Here is a 20,408-nt window from a genome sequence, read left to right as displayed (position 1 = left end):
ACTTCATTGTTACCTCAAGATGAGAACTAGCAGTAAAGAAATGGGCTTGTTAATTCACCATATCATAGGCCCTAAAATGATTCTTGGGTTTCCTCACCCAAATGGATCTCTTCCTCAAAAATGTAAACAGATTCTTCATATGAAAAAATGAAATCTTAAACAGATTGTCTGCTATTTTGTATAATTGATACTTAGTGCCATCATGTATGAAAATAGTTGAGAAGTAACCAGTGTCTAAACATAGCACTTACTTGACAGACATAAGAAAAGTTCCTGGGAAACTTTCTGTCAGCTATAAGGAGATTCAGAGAAGTATCATTCTTGAAATTGTATTTATAAAGCATTGTCTATAGTGACAACAGCAATACAAACGATTTGAAAAGTGTAACTAACTGAAGTTCCTTTAGGTTTATCTATGACCTTATTGTTAAAGTTATCTTATTGCGATAGTCCATGCACCATCAGGAAATATTACATATGGCAGGTGCTTCCATTATTATTTAAGCCCTGAGAATGCATGAGTGAAAATTGGGCCTAAAAATAACATTGAGCAAACCACTGATAAATGAAAATACCGAGGTTTTTTAACACATGGGGCCTGTATGTGGTACAGAAGTGAAGAGAGAATGGAGTATATCAAACAAACCAAAGTGGTGGGATTTGAGGATTAGGGCAGCTCTGCACTTCAACTACTAGGGACTTTAATAAATACAGTGTGGAAAGATTTCGGACTGGGATGCAAGTCAAGGTCAGTCTGTAAAACAAGAATGGATTAAGCAGTAATTGAATAATGTTTCATTTAATTAGGAAGTATATGAATTACACATAGGTTATTCTATTTCTTTTCAACCGTGGCTCAAATAGTATTTTTTTATAATTGCTAATATACATGCCTAACTAATTAGTGTTTAGAAGTAGTGCTACTGTTTGAAAATGATTCCTTTTGCTATCAAAAACCCATTGAAAAGTAGATGATGATATTATCTCTGATACTCATTTGGCTATCTTTGGAAACTAAATCATCTGCAGTTTAAGCCACCTGAGGCATAAACACTACCCTCATGTCAGGTCTCCAAATTCTAGGCATAGAATACTAGGTAGAAATAACCAGTCTCTAAATGAGGTCTAGCCATGCCAGTCCCGTAAATGTTAATACTTTCTTGGAATTAACAGTCAGTATATGCTAATGAAACCTATACAAATAATGCTTGCTCTATTATTTATTCAGACAAAATCTGAAATCTAGAAAAAACTTAGTAAATATTTTTAAAAATGAAATAAAACATTTACATGACTTCAAGCTCTCCTCAGGCTAAAGCTATTGCTTATAAATTCTATGGAAATATAATCTTCTTCCCAACAACTGATCATTTTAGTTCATAAATGATTATTTTTCTCTCTCTCAAGGTAGGTTTTCCCTTCTTGATGAAGGCAAAAAATGTTTCAGATGAAGGACAAAACTGATTTGCCAAATGAGACACAGAAAAAGCAGGTGACCACTTCTAGATTTTGCTCAAATGCTCTTTTCACATTGTCCCCCTCTGTATAGTTAACTATGATTATTTCTAACTTACAGAAATAAACTTCCAACTTTACACAGCAAGGGCACTGTAACTGATGCCATCATTGGGGTGATTCAATAGCCTTTTCTTCCTTCATCTCTGCTTCCCCACAGCCTAGCCCTACTCTAAAACCTTATTTACCAATTTAAGAGTTTCTTCCTCAGGACCTTAAGACACTGAGAGGTCTCGTCTCAATCTACCAATCTCATCTCCCACTATCTCATTCATAATTCATTATCTACCCAATAACCCAATCAAAATGTACTATTTCACTACTCCTAAAACTTCATAACTTCCCACATCTCAGCCTTTGTTTACTGTCCTTTGGCATGGAATGCGTTTGTCTCCTAGCTCCATTCCTCAGTCAGACACATAGCTGAAAGCAAGTTCCTCTAAGGTAAAGGATAAAGGCCCAATACAAATGTTTATCTATCACAAGTGTTAGTGAAATTATGTTCTATATGTATACACACACACACACAGAACATATATACACACACACACCCATGGGGAAATGGATTTTTGATTCTGGTCTTCCAAAAATAAGGCAGTATCATAATTACCCAGATAATAGGAAATTAGGCAGTATATGTGTTTGTGTGTGGGGGTTGGTAGAGGGGAATGGGGACAGGGATGAGAAGAGGGTATACTGACTGCAGGGAAATGGAGGAAGATACTATTACAGAATTCCTGGCATTGACTTTGAATTCTCCTACCAGGTTAAGCACATGGTCTTGGGGATGCTGAATTTGGTTCAGGAGCAAGAAAAGCCCATCGTTCGTAAACACTCCCTTAAAGAAGAATGCCTTGATGTATAAATTCTTCCAGAATGGTAATGGTAAATTTGTGAGAAAAAGAGCAGTGACGCATCAAAATTTGAACTTTCTAGACCTGGTGACAGCTTGCAATGGGGTTCAGCAAGCCAATCTCTACCTACCACTACATTCACCACTGCCAATGCCCCTATCCCCTTATGCAAGTCTGGGGTGGGGGGAAGGGCAAATAAAGCTATTCTGAATTATGCTGTATGTAATTCTGCCCTCACTTCTACAACATGGTGTATCCTTGGCTAATTAAATTTCAGGCTTTTTCTAACCTGAGAAAGAGAGAGGGAGGAAAGCTATTTTTTTTCCTTTGCATTTTTTATTCAACCTTGTTAAATTTGTTTTATAGGCAAACCTTTATGGGTCCAGATAGCACCTTTAAAATGACACTGGGCATGAATGAGGTTGTTAAAAGCAGCAAGGAGTGTGCCCCATAAGGAGAGCCACCCAGTGCAAAAGAAAGCGCGGCCTGCCCAAGAATGGTGCCGCACACATGGAGAGCTGACACAACGAGAAGATGCAAGAAAAAGAAATACAGATTCCTGGTGCCGCTGATAAGGATAGAAGTGGTCACATAAGAACATGCAGCGAATGGACAAAGAGAGCAGACAACTGGGGGTGGGGGGGAGAAGGGGAGAGAAATAAATAAAAAATTAAAAAAATCTTTCAAAGAAAAAGCAGCTCCAAGTGATAAAAATACTATGCAGCAGAACTAGCTGAACTGTCCTAGTAACAGCTTCCTACTTCTTGCCTCCCATTCTTTGGCTATTTTCTCCACCTGGAATCTCTTAGCTCCTACTTTGGGTTATGGCTTTAGACACTGCCTCAGCTCAGTCTATGACAGGTGATGCATATTGACTTTGGACGCTTTCCTCCCATGACTCTTGGATTATGGTAAATCTGATGACTTCCTACTTTCTATAGACTCACTTCCAACTCTGCCAGTCCTCTATTTGTTCTATCAAGGTATGTTTCTCCATATTGTATTGCCTACTTTGCTATTTTTCTTGAAAGTGCACAATAGCTAAAAACAAGTGCAACAAAAAAATAGCTACAGTTCTTCTCATAATGGAACAACAATACACACTGATTGATACATTAAAAACTATAATCCTCCGTTGGTTGCAACATGATCACTTCACAATGCTGCAATGACTATAGCAATCTACATAATGTAATTTATGAAAAGACAACTTCATGTCAGTGTTTATATACAACAGCATTCTTTATTAAAAAGGGCTATATAATAAACACTAATCATAGTGACAGCAGGAATCATGCTATCAACAAACCCATCAAAATGGAATCAAACATCGGAAGATGAACACCATCACAGAATCACAAGTGCTTTTCCCATATGGGATTCTCTGCTACTTCATTTTGATATTACAGAACTAGGGCAAGTGTTTCTAGCAATATATCTATCTATGCCTTTTTCAGCTTTACTCAGTTCTCCGTAATGTTTCACTGTGGGTTTATGGCTGTAATATGAGGATCTTTCAGGATCACAGCTTCATTGTGGTCACATTTTTAATATTGCTGTTATAATTATTCAAGTTCATCTACTGTGATTTATTTTCAGATCCACTTATTCTGCTTTAAAAGACCTTTTGATTGTTTTATGTAACTCATAAGCCAATAAAATGTTTATAAACTGAAAATCCCTGGACAGAGCTTATGATGTGTTGATTGACTGGATCATATGTTCTGAAAGCAACATCCTTTTACTAATAATCATCAGGCTTGCATTCCTGTATAGCTTTACAATGTTCTGAAGTCCTGGGTATAATACAATCCATACTGTTTATGATAGTAGCTAAAAATATTCTACTCTCTTATATTCAGTGCCAAGGCTATTGCCAATACATTTTTTTCAAGTATAACTAAATATTTCAATTGGAATTTTCTATGATCAGGGAGCTTGGTTAATAAGTTCAGTAGGCACCTTAAGGTATGGTGTATAATGTTATCTTAGCAATTTTGTCCTATATTCACTTCACCTATGCGTTATGCATACAAGATAAACAGCCAGACTATTTTTTCCAAAACTGTGCATCATGCTTGAAAGGTTAATAGGTATTACAAACACACACACACACACACACACAAGTGCCATAAGGAAATATTCCATACTATGGAATGGTTTACAATAAACATATTGAACTTTATGAGGAACTCTCCATTAAGTCATTTATCTTTAACCCAGCATTTCCAAAACTTATTTGCCATGGATAATTTCTCTCACTATTCCTACATCTTCTTTTAAAAGTGTTTTTGACATCCCATAGAACAATATTCTATAGAACACAGTTTGGGAGCACTAAACTCAATAAATAAATAATATCTTCTCGTATAATTTAACATAAATTCAGTATCTCAAAACAGTAACGTATCACAACCTTCTTTCTTGAGACTACTGGTTTAGAAAGACTGGTATGAAATATTTTTTGAAATGTATGCAACTGAGAAATAGAGGACAACATTGGGAATTTTTAACCCTCTCTATATTTCTTACAATATAAGCAAGTTATAGTTGGATATTGTCTATTAGTAACACAAACAGAATTGTCTAGTGCTCCAGGTCCTGGATGGAATTAAAAAGCAAAAGCAATTGGGAAAAGATTATATTGTACTGGATGTTAAAACAAATTATTTCATCTTACTTACCAAAGACACCAAGCAACCAAAATTGAAACCAATAAGGGCATAAACCCCTCATTTGTAAAAAGTTAAAAGAAAAAAGTGACATGCAAAACTGAAAATCATCAAGTTAGGTCAAGTACTAACAGTATCAAGAATACCAATACAGGGAAGCAGATATGGCTCAAGAAACTGAGTTCCCACTTCCACACGGGAAATCTCTGGTTCAGTTCCTGGTGCCTCCTTAAGAAGACAGTGAGCTGGTGCAATGGGTAGGCAGGGAAAGCTGACACAACAAGATGATGCAATGAGAGACACAAGAAGAAAAACATAACGAGAAATCAACAAAGCAGGAAGCAGGGGCTCCTGGTACCTTCTAAAGACGACAAGCAAGACAGCGAGCTGGCACAGCAAGCTGGCACAACAAGAGACACAAGAAGAGAAACATAATGAGATACACATCAAAGCAGGGAATGGAGGGGAAAGCAGGGAAAGCAGGGAATTAGGTGCCTCCCTCCCACATCAGAGGTCCTGGGTTCATTTCCCAGTGCCTCCTAAAGAAACAGGGAAGATGAACACACACAGCAATGGCAAACAAAGAGGGGGTGAGGAAAAATAAATAAATGAAATAAATCTTAAATAATAAATAAAAATTTTAAAAAAGAGCACAAATATAAAAATGAACTGAGATCTTAATTAAGCAAGTCTTATCACTTGGTTATGTAGGGTATAGAGGACGGCTAGTTGTATAAATTAACATACATCTCCCGACAAACTTTTTTATGGCTGGTCATACAGTGAGCCTATGAGTCAGAAATCAGAACCGCGCCTAAGGGACATGTAAGAAAGAACGTAGATTTTTTTTTCTCACCCAGTTTCATTGACTACACAGAAGATGAGTAAAATGAGTGTTGAAGAGTTCTATAAAAAGTTTAATAAGTGTCTAATGTATTGGCTGGTGTATACAGTTCTATGGTCCTTCACTGAGCTCTATTGATCTTAACTTAGATGAACTATACAGTCCTATGCAAAGAGAAGGAGTTTGCATAAGAATATAAATCAACTGTAACTGTGTCAGGTAACAAACAGTTCACAACTGGCATTGGTCAAATCAACTTTGGTAATGGAGATTTTTCTCAGATAATGAACTGTACTTTTCTGGTTTATTTCATCATTTTGTTCCTACATATTTCTGGGTTTAAAATCAATGACTTAAAGATATCTCAGCAAAATCTTTCAAATATCATAATTTTTCTAATACTTTGTGCTTATTCCCCAAAAGTTAAACATTTAAGATTGAGTCAGAGGTGGGAAATAAATTGTAAAGAACAATCTGGTAGTTCTTCACAGGCATCACCACCCTGCACCAAGTAGTTTTGCCTAGTTGGTTTTATCTGTTGTTATAAAAAAATTCCTTTTCATGATAAAATTTAGAAAGTAATTGTTTAAGGTAGGATATATAACACAATTTTATTTAGATTTTAAGGGGGCATGAACATTGTCTAATTATGTGCATATTATAGCCCTCTGAACACCAGGAAGACATCGGATACACAGAAGTTACTTATCCCATTAAGTGAATTTTAACAATTGTTATGTTATCAGTAAAAACAGAGCCATTGTACTTGGTTGTTTTAAAAAATAAGCGAATTCATTACCAGTTAATATTATAATTATTTACTTTAGACTTGGTAGGGTATAGGACTTAGGTTCTGGTGAAATTGGGAAGTTTCACTAAACTGTTCTCTCTCTATTTAACTACATGTAATTATTATAGGTATGTATTTTTTTTTTATCAATGGCATGCATTCTATACCAAAATATGAAAAAGAGTGATGACAAAATATTTGAGGGTTGACATCTTTAATTTATTCCCAAAACAGGTCCAGGGACAGTCTAATTTCCTAAGACTTATAGGATAAGATGTCTTTTTCATGTCCCTAAATATCAATCTCTATTACTCACTTGACAGCTTTTTCCTTCAGAAATTCAAATGACAGGAGATCTGACTAACATAAATCTTTGTAATATGTTCTGGACTGTGACCATTTGTCCACTAGGAAACTAATCAAGATGGCAATTCAAATTTTTTAGCTATCGGTCATTATTCACCACAATCAATCACCAAATTCAAATGGTACTTCAAAACGGAATGCATCTATTATTCTAACTCTTATGAATCATTAACTACCCTAAGAAGCTATATCACCATATATACTATATAGAGGGTTATGTACTCTAGGAAGAACAATGTACAATATAATCCATGAATTACTACAGGGAAATTTGGTAATTTAAAAAGTCTTTTAGGGTATCAGAAAACCTCCATAAAAATTCATACGCAAGTTCCTAAGAATAGCAAAATATGTCTTTACAAACAGCATAGATTTGCAACTCACCTATTCACCATTAATCCAATGTTTGTCATTCTTACAACACACAATTGGGAATTGGACTCTTGATACATTGGTTGTATCTACAATCACGCTTTCTCATTATAAGCAAGCATAGTTTCCAAGCTTCTATTATTCTAAAAGAAGAGGTGAAATAAACAAATCTCAAGTAGTATTTGACCAAAAAGAAAATTGCGATGAATTTTTCAATGGGAGTGCCATTTAGTCTTGATATTTGATTTTGAATGCATTTTAAATGCATGGCATATGGCATAAATTAACTCTAAATGACATTTGTTATGTAGCTTTGATGAAAGTCTTAATATAAATTTTTATCTATTTTATTGAAACATATTCATAAACCATACGCTCCATCTAAATTAATACAAATTTTAAAAGTGGGTTTACTTTGGTCACTATAGTTACATCATGTCCAGTGTATATGTACTTTTCATACTGTAATAGAAATACAAAAATATTTTGCTTTAGAGTTACTTTTGGCATTCCCTTCATACTATTCATCCTAAACACTGCTGTTGGGTTGTTAAAATGAAAAGAGCACTGGACTAACTTCATGTGAGGTATCTGAAGTTTAAGACCTTACCTTGCCACTAATGAATGGTATGACTTTAGGAAAATATCCAAAAATCTTAACATTTCAAAAATGAGGGAGGTTGGGAAGCGGATGTGTCTCAAGTAATAAACCTCTGGCTACTATGTGGGAGAACCCAGGTTCGTACTCTGGGGCCTATTGGTGAAAAAGAAGAGAAAGCATACCTGCGCAGTGAGCCATTGCTCACCTGGCAAGCTGCATGCCCACATGGTGAGCCAAGTGCCCATATGGTGAGCTGAGTGTCCACATGGCGAACCAAATGCCCATGTGGGTGTGCCCACATGGTGAGCCGAGTGCCCACATGAGTGCCTGCGTAGGGAGCCGAGTGCCTATGTGGTGAGCTGAGCACCTCTGTGGTGAGCCAGTGCCCATAGGGAAAGCCAGTGCCCGCGTAGTGAGTCGACTGCATATGCAGCAAGCCAAGTGCCTGCACAGAAAGCCAAGTGCCCTCACGGTGAGTCAGAGCCTGTGCAAGTGAATCACGCAGCAAGATGATGCAACAAAAGAGAGACGAAGGGGAGAGTCAAGGTGAAGCGCAGCAGAGACCAGGAACTAAGGTGGTGCAACTGATGCGGAACCTCTCTCCATATCAGAGGTACCCAGGATCCATTCCCAGTGAATCCTAGAGGAGAAAGAAGAGAAGACAAAAAGAGAAATAGATACAGAAGATCACACATCGAATGGATACGGCCAGCAAAAAGAGCAGGGTGGGGGAGGGGATGGGAATTAAAAAAAAAGGAAAATAAAATAAGGAAGGTTGTACTCAGTGATGTTTGAAGTTCCTAAAATGCAAATCTACGATTTAAATCGGCCTAAATATTTTTCCATCAAATATATTTATGAGATAAAATTCAAGTTGCAAAGTCTATGACACAGGTTCCCCTGAATTTATCCTTCCAGGATTTTTCACTAGCACTCTATAAAAAGAAATAGCTTGTTCTAGATAGGTTGGTCTTAACCCTTACTAGGCACTTTATCTTATTTAAGCCTCGATTGTTGTTAATGTTTTCGTGTGTATACTCTATAACCCCAAAATATAATAGTACTAATGATATTAATGTTACCAATGGTAAATCAAAGCTTTCAGTCCAACTTCATTCAAGGCTTTATTAAAAAATATATTATTACTATTTATAGAACACTAAGTATATGCCACATAACATGCTGACCCTTTATATGTTTGTCTTATTAAGGCCTTACAAAAATAACACAAAGTAGCTCCTGCTATTTTCACTATTTACAGAACATCTCTTGGTTTTTCGAAAAGTATTGAGATAAATGCTTATTGGGTATCCCTTATATGTTATGCACTGCTTTTCTCTTGCCTTTCTAAGAATTCTCTGCTTTTAGCATTTGACATTCTGATTAGTATGTGTCTCAGAGTTGGTCCATATGGAATTTTTCAGATGGGAGTATGTTGTGTTTCTTGGACATGGATATCTATGTCCTTCAATGGGGTTGGGAAATTTTCTACCATTTTTCTTCAACTATTCCTTCTGCCCCTTTCCCTTCTATTCTCCTTCGGGGACACCCATGACATGTATATTTACACATCTTTTGCTGTCATTTAGTTTCCAGAAACCTTGTTCAATTTTTTTCCATTCTTTTCTTCATCTCTTCTTTGGTTTGTTCACTTTCAGAGGCCATTTCTTCAAGATCACCAATCCTTTCTTCTGCCTCTTCAAATCTGCTATTATGATTCCTATGTTTTTAAAATTTCATTTATTGTGCCTTTCATTCCCATAAGATCTGCTATTTTTCTTTGTATGCTTTCAAATTCTTTTTGCTTATCCAATGTCTTTGTAATATACATAATCTCTTTAGCCATCTCATTGAATTTATTAAGGAGATTTGTTTAAACATCTATAATTAGTTGTCTCAACTCCTTTATGTCATCTGGAGGCTTATCTTGTTCCTTTAACTGGGCCATAGCTTCCTGTTCCCTGGTGTGGATTGTAATTTTTTGTTGGTGTCTTCACATCTGGTTTACTAGATTATTTTTTCTGGGTTTTTCTCTTTAGTTTAGGGCTTCCTGCCCCTTTCTCCCTTGCTGGTTGTGCAGTAGGAACCAAGGATGTAGTTGATGCTATAAGCCTTGGAGGCTCAAGCTGCCCTCTACCTCAGGGACCGATGAAGCTTCTCCCAACTTTCTCCTTTGTCAGGGGTAGGGACAGAGGCACAAGTTTGTGGAATATTCCAAGTCGTGCAGGCCTAGACTAGTTGCTCAGAGAGACTGATGAAACTTCAAGTCCCTTTCTTACCTGTCTGGGGCAGGGATGGAGCTGCAGTTGTGGGCAACAATCTATGCAGTGGGGGTCCAAGATGATCACAGCTGCCCAGATAGACTTTGGATTAGTAAGTCTGTGCCAGCCAAATGTACCTGTAGTTATCTGGATAGGCTGTTGCAGGACCTGCCAACCTCATCCCTGCCAAAAGTGGGGCTGATGCGTAGGCTGGGCTGCAGGCTGATTTGGGTCCAAGAAACCGGTACCTACCATCACTGTGATTTTCAGTCCCCTGGGCTTCCCCTCATGCTGGGGTTGAGGCAAAATGGTGTCTACCAGCCTCTTTCTGACCTGGACAAATTCAAACTTTAGCTGTTCTTAGGGTTATACTCTAGCCAGCTGAATCCACCAATCAGTAGCTGAAATCGGTGGCCAACCATCTCCTTCCTCCCATTTTTGGGAAATGGAGTTTCAAATTCCAGCCACAGAATAGCTCCTGAGGCAGATTGTGCTGCCAAAATAGGATAATCATGGGCCTTTGCGGCTTGGACAGTAATTTCCCAGAGAGGTTGGCACAGTTCCCCCCAGCTTCCTCCCTGCCGGAGGTGGGGTTGTGGCTTATGCTAGAGCTACAAACTGATCTGGATGGTAAGAAGCTGGTCCCTACCTGTACTGTGATTTACAGTCTGCCCAGCTTTCCCTCATGCCAGGCAGGGAGTTAAGATGGTGGCTACCGGCTTCTTTCTGGCTTGGACAGGTTCAAACTTTAGCTGTTCTAAGGATTATACTTTAGCCCTCTGAATTTACTCACTAATAACTGAAGTTGGTGCCCAACTGTCACTTCCTCCCCCATTTTTGGGAAGTGGAGCTTTCAATTCCAGCTTCAGAACACCTCCTAAGGTGGCTTGTGTCTCCACTGGAGGATGGGCACTTGCCTCCTGGGCATGGAGCACTCTACTTATGAATCTTCTCTGCAAATGGGCAGTCTCCTCCTTTCTTTCCTTCAAGTATGTTGCAGGATGCTCTTCTGGTCTCCTGGAGTCCCCAAACAAGTGCTTCAGCAACGTCCAGATAGCTCTGGGTGTTTACTAAGTGCCATGTAGCAGGAGCTGACTCTAAGAGCTCCTTACACTGCTGCCATATTGCTGGTTTTCTTCCAGAACCATCTTTTTAATGAATTTTATGTCACCCTTCTGCCAAAACTTTTCAAGTCCCCCATTACCTTCAGAACATATTCATACATAGAGTTAGCTTCATGTGCATGTGATCTTTACCTTCACACAGAAACCAGTGCTTGGTTCAATGCTCTGCTGTTCCTGTCTTGAAACTCAATTTTGAACATTTGACTCCACATTTTCATTTTGCACTAGCTCCATGATTATGAAGCTGGTCCTGATCAATCAACTTGGAATGAAATCCAAAGTCCTTCAGAATGTGGTTCATGCTTATCTGTCCAGCTTCATTTCCCCTATTCTCCTAAAGTTTAGCCACATTAAACTACTTAGAGCTCCCTAAATAGTCCATGTTCTTTCAAGCTCTGTTATCTCTGCTAAGTCTCTTTGCCTGTCTCCCTTTGCATTACAAAAATATGTGCTTAAACCAAATATCCTTTAAAAGATGTATTTTAAAATGTTCAAAAACAAGCTTATTTTCAGAATCCTTTTGTATCTTGCAATGACATTTGGGGTGGACAGAGAAATACTATGCTGTAATAATCCATGAATGTGATGGTATTTAACTTAAAAAAAAACAGGGGAAGTAAAGAAAAATAAAAGTAGAAGGGATCAAGTAAAGAATTTTACTGTTGTTCTTTTTCCTGCTGCAATCTCACATTGAGTACAGTGTTTCAAGTGGCACTAGGCAAAGGTTAGAAGCTACCACCATCGTTCTGTTATAAGTCTCACAGATTTTGATTTAATTGATCTGTGATGGTGCCCAGGCACCAGTATTTAAGTTCCCCAGATGATCCTAATGCCTATTCAGTGTTGAGAACCACTGAGTTACAAGAACTTTAAAGAGCAATAAGTTAAATGAGATGTAGCAGATCAAGGTGTTGAGGCATAAATAAACCAATTAACAGACAGGACCGCTTGGGAAGCCTATTAAATGGACAATATAAATGAAGAAATAAACATACCACAGTTTAAAGCAAATTAACTAAAAAAAGAAAGAGAGACATTAGAGTATATAATATGCTTGTAATTTTTCATGACTATTTGAGTTTCTGAACAGATTTTTTAAAGGACTATATATGATGAAAGGTGAACAGTATGAAAACCATTTTAACACCTAAGAATATAGACAAATGTTACATAATTACAGATACCCTGTATTTTAATATCAACTTAGAAAGCAAGATTTCTCCCTCCTGGTGAAATGCCCAGATTTATCTCTCAACAACCCTGTATTTGGATAATACGTTCTACAAATTATTTGAGAAAAAAGTACTATGCACACCTGCAAAATAACCATGGGAGCAGCAGCATTCTGAACACAAAATTTGTGACTGAAGAAAATATCTGGGATGAATTCCTTTATAGGAAAACACTACTTATCTAAGCAGATTAAATAATAAAGTTGTTGCAAGAGAATAAATACTATTCACAATAAAAATAGGAATGGAGGATCTGGAGCAAATGACATGTTAAGTATACGGGGGTGCTAAGTAATCAAGAAGGATGGATGAGGAGATTAACTGGTTACATTTGGTTGGCTTTCTGATGCTTTATGTCTCCTGGAGTGAAAGACATTTCTGAAAAGAGAGAAATGATGGTTTATAGGGAAAGAGGATGATGTAATGGAAAGAACATAGGTTTTGAAGTCAGGTATATCTAGGTGTTAAGTTCCAGCTTAGTAATTTACAGATTGACTTGGTTTGCTACAGGGCCACTGATGCAAAGTACTAGAAATATGTTGGCTTTTATAAAAGGGATTTATTTTGGGTACAAGCTTACAGTTCCAAGGCTGTGAAACATTCAAATCAAGGTACCATCAGAACTACTTTCTCACCAAGGTCAGCTACTGTTGATCCTGGTTTCCTGCCCCATGGTGATCAGGCAAGACTGTGGGCCTGCTGGTCTCTACTTTCTACTTGATCTCAGCTGTGGCCAATCAGTCATCTCTCCCTGGGCCTCGACTCCTTGAGCTTCTCAGGGCTTTTCTCCTTGAGCTCAGCTGTGGGCAAGCTTCCTCTCACATGGCCAGGTCAAATATGGCAGCTTCCTTTCTCTGTGTGTGTGTCTGTGTGTGTGTGTTTCCATTTATATCAGATCCAGCAAGAGGGTGGAGACTCAACCTGAGTCATGACTCACTGATATAGTACACATGAAATGGTCTCACACCCACAGGAAAGGATTAGTTCACAAACATTATCTTTTTTCTTTTGGAGATTCACCAAATTCAAACTATCATACAGGCTGACTATGAAATCTAGGGCAAGATGCTAAAATCTAAGAATCTCCATTTTATTCCTCTGAAAAAGGGATTAATAATAGCTATTCTTGGTAAAACATTAATAATTGATACAGCTGAGTGATAGGTACACAGGGGTTCATTATATTTTTTTTCTTTTGTGTATGCTTAATATTTTCCATAATAATCAATCTAAAAATAATAATAGGTTTCCTGATAGGTTAAGGTAGGAATAGAAATAAATGTGAAGAGCCCAATCTATGGTAAATGAGTTTCCTCATTTATCTTCCATTTTCTTACCTCTCCACTCTTTCATCCTTGTTTCTTGTAGGCATAATATTCAACTATAACATAACTCCACTATTCCTCCATTGAGTGCAATCTCTAGGAAAGTCAACCACACTCCATTTTTGAGGCCTTTGGCACCTGGTTCATCAACTCATTCTCCACAGAAAATCCTACCTAAAATCTTTCTGCATGACTCCAATAGCCATCCTCTCATGATGACATATTGACAGTTTGTTATCACATGGAAATGCTTATTCAACCTCTGAAGGCCTTCCTCTCTCACATACTCTAAATTTCCACAACATCCTTTTTACAATTCCATGGAGATTTCCAGTTCCTTGTTGTTGTTGTTTTTTTAAATTTATTTTATTCATTTCTCTCCCCTTCCCTCCATTGTCTGTTCTCTGTGTCCATTCACATTCCTCTGCATCTGCTTGCAATATCAGGCAGATTATAATCTGCGTCTCTTTATTGTTATGTCATCTTGCTGCATCAGCTCTCCGTGTGTGTGGTGCCACTCCTGGGCAGGCTGTCCTTCTTACACATGGGGCAGCTCTCTTTGCAGGGTGCACACCTTGCGTGTGGGGCACCCCGTATAGTGGCAACGCACTCCTTGCACGTGGCAGCACTGCACATGGGGCAGCTTACCACACGGGTCAGGAGGCCCCGGGGATCAAATCCTGGACCCTCCATATGGTAGATGGATGCTCTATCAGTTGAGCCATATCCGCTTCCCTCCAGTTCCTTGTTAACTTCATATATGTGATCTGACTAAACAGAACTGTACTGCTCTAGAAATCTCGAAATATAATATCCCATTTTGTGATTATAATTACACATCCTTTATGTGCTCTCATTTCCAGTACAGCTGCTTTTCATCTGCAGGAATTCTTTACTTAAGCCAAGTCTTTTAGTTGACTCCTGCCTCCCTTCCTTCAATATCTAGCTTAATCCCATGGCTTATCATTTAAACTACATAATCATTAGCACTGTCAATTTTTTTCTACCTTTCTGATTCCTCACCTGCAAAGTAAAGCTCCAATTCTGGACAAATACTACAAATACCATCTCTGCTGTTATACTAGAGTGACTGCATGATACCAAAGAAAATCACATAACTATAAACTAGCAACTATACAAATTTGTATCTCTAATCTCTGCCAGGCATTTGATGTCACCTGTAAATCCTTTTTACTTTTAAGTAGCTAGTTTTCCTCCTTTTCTCCACAACTCATATTAAAAAAAAACACCATTTTTTCTCAAGTCCCATAACTAGACCCTCACAGATAAACTAGAAAGTCTAACAGAGCTAGAAAATCTAGATCTACTTTTAAGTCTACCCTGCTATAGACAAAATGTTCATCTTTATAAGGGAATGATTGATTTTTTTTAACTTCATGGTCAGAACATCAACTTCAAAAGAGGAGACCTTAATTCTGCACTCTAGTACAGTCTCTCTCTCTTTTTTTTTTAGTACTGTCTCAACTACACTCCAATTGTGGTAATCTACATGGTTGCAGTGCTAACTGAAAGTACCAGATACTCAGGCTAAAATCACTACAAAGTACAGAAATTCCTCTGATGAATCTTATATAGCCTCTGGCATATGACACCTTCTATTTGTAAACAACAACAAAAAGTTACCTAATGTGTTAACTAGATATTAAAACATAAATCTCATTTTTGACCAATATGCCAAAATCAGACAGATATTGGATAGAAAAATGTCCAAGACAAAGACTTCCATATGAAAAATTTTCAAAAGGAATTATTAAAATCATTTTCATAACTCTCATATCCCTCTCTTGGAAGACTTCCTTCACCCAATTCACGAATATAAAATGGTCAATAGAGTATAGACAGAGAGGATTTATGAAGATATTCTTTGGAGAAGAGTGCCATGAAAAGAGAGACCTTCCTTGCCCATGGTTAACACTTTTCCAAGGGTATGTATGTGCATGGAGTGGTTACATCCTTCAATTCAAGCTTAGTGATGGGGCTTCCATTAGATTATTCAGAACATAAATGTGTTTCCTGAAGTTGGGGGACACAGGAGATACTTGGCTCACTCTTGAAGAAGTTAAAGTGTCTAGTGCCAGGGGCATTGAGACAGCAAGATTTGGATTCCTAAACCCCCAGAGTTTTTCACAGCAAACATCTGCAGGAGTGTTTTTCAGCAACTATAAGAGAACCACATGGGAGAGAGAGATGACATGGAACTAGTGTTTAAGTCCTATCCAAGAGGAACATCTGGGGGGTGGGGGGAACTCCAACAGAGAATCCTTGTTATATCGATTGTAGTGTGGAGTTCTGAGAAAAGTGGGGACAAGGGAAAGGTGGCAATCTGAAGGAAATCCATTACCCACATCCAGAGAGTTGCAGCTGAGGTTCCAAATCGAGGGGAAGGACACTGCCCCCTCTCCCATTGTAATCTCCTCTTCCACTGGAATTGGAGAAGATTTGACTTTCAACTTTAGACCTTTTTGTGATTTTGATGGCTAGCACTGTTAACATGACAGAGGTTAGCATTTTAATTACTGAATTGAGATTGTGTTTGCAACTTAAAGAGACTATATACATTTAAAGTGAGCAGAAAGGTGCAGGGCAAAACAAACCCCTGGAATAATGTTAAGGAGGTAGCAGGGGACAAATAATTGCATTTTGATCATATTACATGAATTTTGCTGTTCAACACATGGCTTACAAGTAGGAGTCAGAAGATTATAGCAATAACCAAATGTGCAGTCTCTCTCCTGACATAGTGGTATAGTATTACAAAATGGTGCAATGCAGCTTTTGAAGCAATCATACAGAATGCCAGTCTGATCATGACTGAATCTGACAAGCATTCTAGAAAGCTGAATTAGAAAGGTTTATTTCAAGATGCATAAAATACAAGAAAGGTGGAAGGGGAGTGATTAATTTAAATAACTGGGTTTTGCTTCCATATTACTCTCACTGCAAGTCTGATTGATAGAAACATTTGCCAGTTTGCCTCACACTTTGTGCACTTTTAAGGACATGGCACTTAATTTGTTTTATAAAGAAGCTATCTTACAGCTATGTCAATTACTTTGACAAAATTAGTGAGTCAATTTCTTTAACTCATGCCTCTTGATCACCAATAGAATGGTCTTTCATTAGTGGGGCACAATGCTTTCATTCATTCGATAACTACTGAGCCTCGGGTATGTGCCAAGTAGTGTGTCAGGCAATAGAGACAGAGATGAGTAAAATATTGTCCTTGCCCTCTAGGTATTCAGAGTCCAGGAAAAAAATAACACAAGTAAGATATGGTATGCTGTCTTCCCTCTCTTGTTAAACCTCCAAAAAGTCACAGTTTGAAAATTTCCTAGGGGCTGGTGAGAGGAGAAATTAGACTGATGTATGCAATCTGCCTTACCACAAAAGCTCAAGAGCATGCTCATTCACTTAACAGGGATATTTTAAGTAAGATATCCTTAGGAATGTGACGACCACCACTGCCAATTATCTTGGACTTCTGGACACCTTACTTTGCTGATAGTCAGTCAGTAAACAATGGAATGGTCATGGTGGTTATTAAAACAGTAAATATATTTCCATACCAGTTGGTATTCCTAGCTGCCTTAATCCTCATCCCAGGTTTCTCCAGACCTATGACCCAGCAACTAAAAGTTAACATGGCAAAGCAGGAGTCTCCAGGACCTTTCTCCAGCTTACGGCTGCATCCATTGTGACTGGTCAGTGTCCATGACATTCCAGTTGTTCAAAATTTAAATATTATCCCATGAATACAAAGAAATGTTAAAATTGGCCAAACAAACAGGGTCCTCATTTGAATATAAACATGTGAATAAAGGGAATAAAATTATAACACAGTGACATCTAGGGAACAGTATTTCCTTAAAGGAAAGAGTAATTAATCACTATTAGAAGTACAATGTGTTTGAGTTTCAGATAGAACTCAGTAAGATTCTTAGTTTGGCTAACATGTTACCTATATGAACTCGGACAAGTTATTGTACCTCTACAAGCCTCTTGATAGTTAAAGAATAGTGGCTACTTCAAAGGCTCACATCATTGTCATCATCACCACCATCATAAGAAAACAGGGAATTCATCTATGAGCAATTTTACTTAGGATAGGGCTTAAAAATAAATACAAAATAAGAAGGAAGTCACTCACACAAAACAAACATAGCCCTCCTGTCAATAAATAAACTGATATATAAATAAATATTCACACACAACATGAAGTATTTCTGATCTGACTACCAACTGGCCATATGACCACACAGAAACTATATAACTGGCTTAGAAACACTGAGTACCTTTAAACTGGATCTGGAAGATATTTGTCAGCTTCCATCCACCACTACACTTCATTTCTAAACCTATGTCTGAACATCCAAAAATGTTGTGACATTCTAGTCTTTCAGTGTGAGAAAATGCCAAACACGTGGGAGAACATGAAACATAATAGTTCATAAAATTTTCTGTGATCATTATACAAATCATTAGATTTTTGATCTATAATACTGAAAAAGGTAGCATTTTTTGGTAAAACCCAAAGAAAATGATGAGCATGAATTAATTGAGAGCTAGTATTATCATGTTAGAATTGTTCCCACCTCATTTTAATTACAATATGCCACTGGATAAAATTGTCAAAAAACAGAAATATAAAACACATCCATTAGGACAATAAAAGTAAAGGTTTAAGAATGAATTTGGGGTGGGAAGAAGACTTGGCTCAATAGATAGAGCATCTATCTACCACATGGGAAGTCTGTGGTTCAAACCCAGAACCTCCTTGACCCATGTGGAGCTGGCCCACATGCAGTGCTGATGTGTGCAAGGAGTTCTGTGCCACGCAGGGGTGTCCCCAAAGTAGGGAGGCCCATATGCAAGCAGTGTGCCCCATAAGAAGAGCGCCCAGCGTGAAAGAAAGTCCAGCCTGCCCAGGAGTGGCGCCACACACACTGAGAGCTGATGCAGCAAGATGACGCAATAAAAAGAGACACAGATTCCCAGGCCACTGACAGGAATAGAAGAGGACACAGAAGAACACACAGCGAATGGACACAGAGAGCAGACAACTGGGGGGCAGGGGAAGGGGAGAGAAATAAATAAAAAAATAAATCTTAAAAAAAAAAGAATGAATTTGGGGAAGCAGATTTGGCTCAATGGTTAGGGCATCTGCCTACCACATGGGAGGTCCAGGGTTCAAACCCAGGGCCTCCTGACTCGTGTGGTGAGCTGGCCCATGCACAGTGCTGATGCGCTCAATGAGTGCCCTACCATGCAGGGGTGTCCCTCGCATAGGGGAGCCCCATGAGCAAAGAGTGTGCCCTGTAAGGAAAGCTGCCCCATTAGAAAAAAGTGCAGCCTGCCCAGGAGTGGGGCTACACCTATGGAGAGCTGATGCAGCAAGATGATGCAAGAAAGAGAGACACAGATTCCCAGTGCCGCTGACAGAGAATATAACTTGACACAGGGGAACACACAGTGAATGGACACAGAGAGCAGACAACGGGGAGGGGGAAAGAAATAAATAAAAAATAAATATTAAAAAAAAAGAATGAATTTGGTAAAAGAATGTACTTTTCTTAAAAAAATTATTTCTACCCCTCCCCCTTTCCCCTATTGTCTGCTCTCTGTGTCCATGTTCTTCTCTGTCTGCTTGTATTCTCATTAAGTGGCTCTCAGAACCAATCCTGGGAACTTCCGGAGTGGAAAAGAGACAATTACTCTCTTGTGCCACCTCAGCTCCCATTCTGCTATGTCTTCTTATTTTCTCTCCTCTGTGTCTCTTGTTGTGTCATCTTGCTGAGCCAGCTCTCTGCATATGCCGGCACTCCTGAGCAGGGTGGCTTTCCCATGCAGGGCAACACTCCTGCATGGGGCTGCATTCCCATATGGGCCAGCTTGCCATGTGGGCCAGCTTGCCCTCACCAGGAGGCCCTGGAGATCGCATCCTGGACCTCCTATATGGTAGACAGGAACCCAACTGGTTGAGCCTCATCCGTTTCCCTGAATGTACTTTTCTTAACTCAATTGATCTGCGAGATACATTCCTTAAAAAAATGCACTGAAAGTAGCTACTCAGAATTACAATTTAGCCCTTTTTGATATGATTCAGTTGCAGTTGCAAAGAAACAGGCACATTAAGACATATATTGGTGCCTCGTCTATATATGAGCCTGGGAAACTTCATTCAGTTTCTTGTTGAACTCTATGGGTACAAGTTGACAAATTAGTCTTTCCACTCCCCACACTTCACAACTGAGTTTTTAAACAGTAGATAAAACTTACAGTTCTCCACCAAGGGCCATGTGTATGTTTATTCTAAGGAACATAATAACTATGTGGGCTTTCAATCAAGAAGAACATTCTTTTGCTGAGAGTTAATATTAGAAAGGGCTAGCCATCTCAATAAATGTTCACCCAGTGCCAACATTGCTCAGTAC

General features: G+C 38.4%; 1 protein-coding gene across 10 annotated transcripts in view; it reads right to left on the bottom strand.

Moving 5' to 3' along the window:
• Positions 1-20,408, bottom strand: part of DIAPH2 (diaphanous related formin 2) — a 1,008,307-nt gene that overhangs the window by 328,218 nt on the left and 659,681 nt on the right. Inside the window, exon 26 of one of the 10 annotated variants that reach the window (XR_009184437.2) lies at positions 3,593-8,654. The exons of the other annotated variants lie outside the window; for them this stretch is intronic. The gene's annotated coding sequence lies outside the window, so the exon portion shown is untranslated. Of the gene's footprint in view, positions 1-3,592; positions 8,655-20,408 lie in introns of those variants that run through there. 10 annotated transcript variants of the gene reach the window in all.

This window comes from Dasypus novemcinctus, chromosome X, assembly GCF_030445035.2.
Source record: "Dasypus novemcinctus isolate mDasNov1 chromosome X, mDasNov1.1.hap2, whole genome shotgun sequence".
Classification (NCBI taxonomy): Eukaryota; Metazoa; Chordata; class Mammalia; order Cingulata; family Dasypodidae; genus Dasypus; species Dasypus novemcinctus.
This window is presented reverse-complemented; position numbering and strand designations above follow the sequence as displayed.